This window comes from Neomonachus schauinslandi, chromosome 7, assembly GCF_002201575.2.
Source record: "Neomonachus schauinslandi chromosome 7, ASM220157v2, whole genome shotgun sequence".
Lineage (NCBI taxonomy): Eukaryota > Metazoa > Chordata > Mammalia > Carnivora > Phocidae > Neomonachus > Neomonachus schauinslandi.
This window is the reverse complement of record NC_058409.1, coordinates 3,996,445-4,004,816: the sequence shown is the minus strand read 5'-3', so window position 1 is coordinate 4,004,816 and position 8,372 is coordinate 3,996,445. Positions and strand designations below refer to the sequence as shown.

The following is an 8,372-nucleotide window of genomic DNA, read 5'->3' as shown; positions in this document are numbered from 1 at the left end:
GGGGTCTGTTGTGCACCCGGAACCGTCCAACCTTGTCTTCCCGGCAGGAAATTGAACTAGTCAAACGAGAGGCAAGCGCAAACCCCTTGGAAAACTAGAAGGATTGGTGGCCACTGCGCAGGCGTCGGACTCAGCGAAGGCCGAAACTAGAATGGCCAAGGCGAGAAAGCCTGGCAGCCAGACGCCGGGCGCCGCCGCCCATCCCTGGGCCTCGTTGGTGAAACTCTGGCCAGTTAATACACGGAAAGCGCGTGGAAATACACTCGCCACAGAGTAAGTGGCAAGCAGTTGCTGCTGTTGTTGTTTTCATTATTATTAGGTATTTCTGCCTTACTGCCCCCTGGCACACCCGCCCGTCCATCCTTCAAGATCCGCCCCTCCTCCTCTGCCAAGTAGCTCAGCAGTGATTGGAGATAATGGGGAAACGGTTAAAGAAAACGGTTATCCTAACTATTAAGGAAAAAATTATTCATTCATGACACTTGTTAAAGTACCGTAAGGAAGACTTTATTTAAGGGCGGCTATCGGGATAGGTGTAGGGACCACTGCGGTGGGGTCTTGCAGTGGGGGGAGAGAGATTGGACTCAATTCGGAATACAACAAAGAAAAGTGAAATTTTATAGCTGAGGATCCAGATTGGGGGGGTCAGTGAATGGAAAATTAGTAAGAGAAAACATCATCAAGGGTAAGGGGGGGGGAATCCTATCTCAAACGGCCTGACAGGATTCTTGGGGATGGTGGAGGATGAGGAACCCCGTTAGATATCCAGGTTGATCAGAGATCAAGGATGGGAGATTCTGGCTAACCTTATTCGGCAGGAATCTTGCTAAAACTGAACGATGCAGAGACAAACATGGAAGTCCAAAAGTCAGGCCTAGCAGAAAAAGAATTTAGGGGAACAGTTAACATAAGAGTGCAGAGACCGCTAGTCTGCTTCAGCAACCAGTGGGAAGGCCCAACTCCTCTGCTCCAGACTCTCACTCATTCATTCATTCACTGAGTACTGAGGCTCCACTGAAAATACAGCAATGAACAAACAGACGCTCCCTCTCCCCGCCCCGCCCCCTCCCCACCCCCCGGGAAAACTGACTGCTAGTGAGGGAAACAGTCTGCACAAACAATATACAGGCTGTAGGAACAAAAGCAGGGCAGTGAGATAGCAAGTTGTATTTTTAGACTGGGGTGGTCAAGTAAGGCCTGCTGAGGTGACATTTGCTAAAATAATTTTTGAAAAGTAAAACACATGACTCATGCAAGTATTTGATGCATACGTGTCAAGATTTTATTCAGTTCATTAATGAGGGGCACTAAATGATATAACCAATTCAAAGGAGATTTTGAAGAGATTTTTTTTTTAAATAATCAACGGAATGTTGAAAAAAGATTGCTAACAGATGGAAGGGAGGTTAATATCCTAAGGATAGGTAATAAACTATGGTGCTTTAAGTTATGATTTCTACTTTGGGGTATATATATTTTTTTTACCAGAAAGAAATCAGGGGCATCTCTTGACAAATTTTATTTGTATTGCTATAAACAGGAATCTCTGGCCTTGCTCTCAAACAGAAACCTTTTGCATTGCTATCACTTTTCTACAAGTTAACCTCTGTACCTGCAAAATTATAAAATAGCCAAGTCAATCAAAGGTGCCCATGAAATCCCCAAAAGGTCTGCTAGACAAGGCTAAGCACTCCACTGTTAGGACACCTAGCATGCAAGAGGACAAGAGCTGGACAGTAGTTAAGTGGTAAAAACAGATTTTATTCAGGAACTATTGCAGTAGGGGATATGAAACCTCATATAGAACTGGGCTCAGTTCTAAATATAGCAAGGATAAGCAAGGATTTATAGTCAAGGAGCAGGATAAGGATCAGTGGATGGAAAATGAGAAGAGACAAGAGTAGAGAGATTCTTGCTAATAGGATTTCTGCTAAAGGCAGGCCAGTCATGAGATATTACCTGGGCATGGTGGGGGATGAGGAATTTGATTAGATATGGAGAGTGATTAGATATCAAGGGGGGAGGGATTCTGGATACTGACCTGTCAGGATTATTAACATTAGGATTATTAAAATTAGACTATCAGTTTATTATTATTATTATTATTAGGATTATTAAAATTAGACTCCAAGGCTGTAGGCAACTAAGGTTCTGTGGCCCCAGGAAACTGTTCCCCACCCAGTCTGTACAACCAGGACAGCTCTGATTCTTTCACCAGTCCCAGAGTAAAACTACTACCCACTTCTGTAGAGGAGAGCACAGTGAAGAAGGAAGATACAGTCCAGGGCAAGAAACAGAAAACCAGAACCATATTCTCTTGGACCCAGCTATATGTACTCAATGACAGATTTCAGAGACAGAAATACCTCAGTTTCCAGCAGATGTGAGAACTTTCTAACTTTCTGAACCTTAGCTATAAGCAGGTTAAGACCTGGTTCCAGAACCAGAGAATGAAATATAAGAGGTAGCAGGAAAACAACTGGCCAAAGAATAGCAACAGTGTCACTCAGAATAGCTCAGCAACTACAGAATATCCAGGCTTCTATTCTTATCACCAGGGATTCCTGATGAACACTTCTGGAAACCTTCCAATATGGAGCAGCCAGACCTGGAATAACCCAAAGTGGAGCAACTAGACCTGGAAAAGCCAGTCTTGGAGCAACCAGACCTGAACAGTCAGCTCCACAGCTGTGGAGAGGAATCCCTGCAGCCCCAGATCCAGTTCCAGCAAAATTCTGTCAACGATTTGATCTTCGAAACTGCCGGGGAAAGCCATAGTGTAAAAAAGCAAACTGCCCAGTATTTTAGTACCCAGCAAATGATGGTTTTTTTTTCCCAAAGTACTCTGTGAACGTACAGCCTGAAGATGTGTGGCAATGAGCATATTATTCGATCTCAATTTGGGCAGTGGCTGTATTACTTCTCCTAGGATTTGTCTTTTAGGGTCCTGTATCTCTGCCTTGTTACTGTTTCTCTTTATGCTTATCATATCAGTTGAGGGGATTTGATTGGAGTCACAAAGAGGTTTCGGTAGCATTGACTGCTATGGACAACATGATAAAAATGTTTCTTGCTAGAGATAACTAGATATAATACTAGCTTGAATATTTTTAGGTTCTAGAATCTAACCTCAAGAATAGGAAGTGATGGATCACTAAATTCCACTCCTGAAACCAATACTACACTATATGTTAACTAACTTGAATTAAAAAAAATAAAATAGGAAGTAAAAACACAGAGATGTGTGATGAAGGATTACCCGTATTTTCTAAGATTGAGAGGCTTTACTTGTTGACAACCTCAGTTGTTATGAAGACTTAAGCTATAATGTGCTTCTTTGATTTCCTCTGCCCCTTGTGCTGTTTTAGTACAGTTCCTAATTTGTTCATTATTCTAGTATTTGTAGAAAGAGGTTTTGTATTTTTTTTAAAAGATTTTATTTGTTTGTTTGAAAGAGAGATAGAGTGTGAGAGAGAGCATGAGCAGGGGGTAGGGGCAGAGGGAGAGGCAGTGTCCCTGCCAAGCAGGGAGCAGGGAGCCTGATCCAGGGTCCAGTCCCCGGACCCCATTCCTGGATCCTGGGATCATGACCTCAGCCGAAGGCAGATGCTTAACTGACTGAGCCACCCAGGTGCCCCGAGGTTTTGTATTTTAATGCACCATGATAATAGTACCAGTTTGACTGGTAGGTTTATAGGTTTAAGTACAAATAAATAAAATACCCTCTTTTCCTTTGTTTTTTTTTTTTTTTTTTAATTTAAATTCAATTAGCCAACGTATAGTACATCATTAGTTTTTGGTGTAGGGTTCAATGATTCATTAGTTGCGTATAACACCCAGTGCTCATCACATCACGTGCCCTCCTTAATGCCCATCATCCAGTTACCCTGTCCCTTCACCCACCTCCCTTTCCTCAACCCTCTGTTTGTTTCCTATAGTTAAGAGTCTCTTACGGTTTGTTTCCCTCTCTGATTTCTTCCCCTTCAGTCTTCCCTTCCTTCCCCTGTGGTCCTCCACGCTATTCCTTATGTTCCACATAGGAGTGAAACCATATGATAATTGTCTTTCTCTGACTTATTTCACTTAGCATAATCCCCTTCAGTTCCATCCATATTGATGCAAAAGGTAAGTATTCATCCTTTCTGATGGCTGAGTAATATTCCATTGTATATATGGACCGCATCTTCTTTATCCATTCATCTGTTGAAGGGCATCTCGGCTCCTTCCACAGTTTGGCTATTGTGGACATTGCTGCTATGAACATCGGGGTGCACATAGCCCTTCGGATCCCTACATCTGTATCTTTGGGGTAAACACCACTTTACCTTTAAAAAAAAGTTAGACTCTGCAAGGATGGACATGGAAGCCCAAGGTCGAGGCCTAGTTGAAAAAAGGGCTCAAAGTGTTATTGAATCAAAATGGGCCTGCTCCTCGTGAGTTACAGACAGAGATTTTACCAGGTGGAGTTGCTGTACAAATAAACCATCTTTATTTGTACAAATAAGGAGATCACAGGGAATAATTTCCAAAGCTGTGTCTCCCCAAAGGAAGAAACACAGGCTCCTTTAGGGCATGGGTGAATATTCAGAAGGGGATTTTAACATTATAATGAGGCGGAAGTCACTGTTGGTCACTCCTGGCACTTTCTGATTCATCTGGGCAGGCTCTCCCTCAAATGTTTCTTTTTCTGGTCCAGTAGTTTGTTAGCTTGTTTCTAAAAGGTAAGACTGATAGCTAGACAAAAGCTTCAAGGAGTTTAGTTTCTACAAGAAAGATTGACAGTTAAGCAGAAGCTTCTACTAGAAATGTGCTGAGTTCGGGGGTCAGGCCAGTGACAAGAGGAGCCTAAGTATAGTTGAGTCAGGGAGAGTGTTTGTCACTAGTTATCTATATTGTCTATTTACAACTTTTGGATAATTGTTTCTTATCATATTGAGCCCCTGACTGAAGGGAGGACATGAGCATCTGGAGACAAGGAATGGGGTTTTCTATAATGCTTATGATAATATCCAACTTCTCTGTTAGCCTACTTGGCCTTCATGACCTTTTGGCCAGCTTGACCCCACTTCATAGTCTCCCATGTGCCCCAGTGAGCTAGCTGCCTTTCCTCAACATGCTTAATCTGTCTTCACTCCCACTGCCATGCCCAGAGAAAGCCCTCCTCTACCTGAGCTGCTGGATGCAGCAGAGAAAAAAACAAAGTATCCGTTCTTAAGAAGCTTACATTCCAGTAGAGAAAGACCTAGAATAAACAAAATTATTATATGTTGGGAGTGATAAGTACTGTGACAAAAAATAAAGCAGAGAAAGAAAGGTAGAGAGAGATGCAGGTGATGAGGAAGGCCTCTCAGGATGTGCCTTTTGAGCAGAAATTTGCAGAGAGTCAGGGAGCAACCAGGTAAAATATCTGGGGCCAGAGGGCTTCAGGGAGAGGGAAGAGCAAATACAAAGGCCAAAGGAAAGTCAAAAAACAGTATGGCTGGAACTGAGTGAGAGGGACTAATGCCAGTGTGCAGAATGACCCCAGTGAAGAGGACGGTGTTGGGCTGAGGTGTGGTAAGATACGGCCTGCTATCCGAGGATGCCCTGGCTGTCCTATGGAGAGTCGACATTAGAGTGCAAGAGTGAAGCAGAGAGAACAGTTGAGAGGCCACAACAAGGCCCCTTGACTAAACTGGGTGGCAGCAAGCCAAGTAGTGAGAGCGAGTTGAATTCTGGATACATTTTGAAGGTGGAGCCAACAGGATTCATTGTTGTCAACAAACCTTGTAGAATTTCTTTAAAAAAAGAAAGAAAGAAAGAAAAAAGGAAGAGGGATGCCTAGGTGGCTCAGTTGGTTATGTGTCTGCCTTCCGCTTAGGTCATGATCTCAGGGTCCTGGGTTTGAGTCCTGCATCGGGTTCCTTGCTCAGCAGGGAGCCTGCTTCTCCCTCTGCCTGTTGCTCTCCCTGCTTGTGCTCTCTCTCTCCTCGTCTCTCTCTCTGACAAATAAATAAAACCTTTAACAAAAAAAAAAAAAAGGGAAGAGACTTTTATTTGAGCCCAAGGACTTGAATTGTATCAGGATACATAATCTTCACAAAGAAGAGAGTGCTCCAGGCAGGGCTATATATGTTTTAACACAGAGTTACAAATCAGGAGCTTGGGAATATGGCAGAGTAGGAGGACCCTGAGCTCACCCCATCCCACGTTTACAACTAGAGATCTTCCACATCCAAGTCAATAAACCAGGAAGTGATCCAAAGACTGACCAAACAAACTCCACAACTAAATATGGAGAAGAAGCTGCATCTCATAGGTTAGGAAGGTCGGAAAGGTGGAGGGAGACTGTCTCCAGGAGGGCACACATGGAGAGGACAGAAAAATGGGCCTTCCCATCAGGGAGCTCACACGGGTAATACTAAACCCCATAAAACTTGGCTTTAAAAACCAGAGGGGCTGAAATCCATGAGTTTGTAAAAACAGTTGGGACTTGGAGGCTGGAGCTTTAAAAATCTGCTGACAGGGTCGGCCAGGAGTGTGAGTGATAGCTGGATTGCACCCCTTAAAGAGATAGCAGTCCACATGGAAGGCAATGTAAGAATCGCAGTTCACACAGTGCCAGGGGGCAAATGGGAGACAGACCTATTTGTAATGATTTTGGAGCATGTTGGGGGACTTCTCTGAAAACAAGGGAGCTGGCAGGTGTCGTTTTCCTCCCCTATCCCCCACCATAAACACAGGGACTCTGCGGAAGGATTTAACAGACCTATGTAGAACATTCCATCCTAAAAGAGCAAAAATGAACATTTAGGATGTCACCAAGATAAAAAGCTTCTGCACAGCAAAGGAAACAGTCATCAAAACTAAGAGGCAACCCACGGAATGGGAGAAGATATTTGCAAATGACACTACAGATAAAGGGCTGGTATCCAAGATGTATAAAGAAATTATCAAACTCAACACCCAAAAAGCAAAGAAGCAAAGTGATCCAGTCAAGAAATGGGCAGAATACATGAACAGACACTTCTCCAAAGAAGACACCCAAACGTGGTGCTGGGAAAATTGGACAGCCACATGCAGAAGAATGAAACTGGATCACTTTCTTACACCATACACAAAAATAAGCTCAAAATGGATGGAAGACCTAAATGTGAGACAGGAAACCCTCAGAATCCTGGAGAACACTGGGAACACCTCTTTGACCTAAGCAGTAGCAACTTCTTAGTAGACACGTTTCCAGAGGCAAGGGAAACAACAGTAAAAATAAACTATTGGGGCTTTATCAAGATAAAAAGCTTCCGCACAGTGAAGGAAACAATCAACAAAACTAAAAGGCAGCCTGTGGAATGGGAGAAGATAATTGCAAATGATATATCAGATAAAGGGTTACTGTCCAAAATATATAAAGAACTTACTAAACTCAACACCCAAAAAACAAATAATCCAGTTAAGTAATAGGCAGAAGACATGAATAGACATTTTTCTAAAGAAGACATCCAGATGGCTAACAGACACGTGAAAAGATGTTCAACATCATTCATCACCAGGGAAATACAAATCAAAATCATGATGAGATACCACCTCACACTGCTGTAATGGCAAAAATTAACAACACAAGAAACAAGAGATGTTGGTGAGGATGTGGAGAAAGGGGAACTTCTTTCACTGTTGGTGGGAATGCAAGCTGGTGCAGGCACTCTGGAAAACAGTATGGAAGTTCCTCAAATAGTAAAAATAGTAATACCCTACGATCCAGCAATTGCACCACTGGGTGTTTACTCAAAGGATACAAAAATACTGATTTGAAGGGGTTCATGCGCCCCGATGTTTATAGCAGCAATGTACACTGTAGTCAAATTATGGAAAGAGACCAAATGTTCATGTGTTCATCTACTAATGAAGGGATAAAATGAATAAAGAAAATGTGATATATGTATCTATATATAGATATTACTCCGCCATCAAAAAGAATGAAATCTTGCCATTTGCAACAACAGAATGGAGCTAGAGTATATTATGCTAAGTGAAATAAATCAGTCAGAGAAAGACAAATCTCATCACATCATTTCCCTCATATGTTGAATTTAAGAAACCTAACAGGTAGGAAGAAGAAAAAAAAAAAAGGAGTGAGGAAGAACAGACTCTTTTCTTTTAGAGGGAGCAAGAGAGAGCACAAGCAGGGTGAAGGGCAGAGGGAGAAGCACACTCCCCGCTGAGCAGGGAGCCTGATGTGGGACTTCACCCGGGGAGTCCGGGATCATGACCCCAGCCGAGGGCAGATGCCCAACCAACTGAGCCACCCAGGCGTCCAGACTCTTTTTCAAAAAAAATTTACTTATTTATTTGAGAGAGAGCAAGCACACACGAGCGGGGGGGGGGGGGGGGGGGGG

At 43.0% G+C, this 8,372-nt stretch overlaps 1 pseudogene; it reads left to right on the top strand.

Moving 5' to 3' along the window:
- Positions 1–2,880, top strand: part of LOC110581200 — a 6,249-nt pseudogene extending 3,369 nt beyond the window's left edge.
- The last annotated feature ends 5,492 nt before the right edge of the window (positions 2,881–8,372 follow it).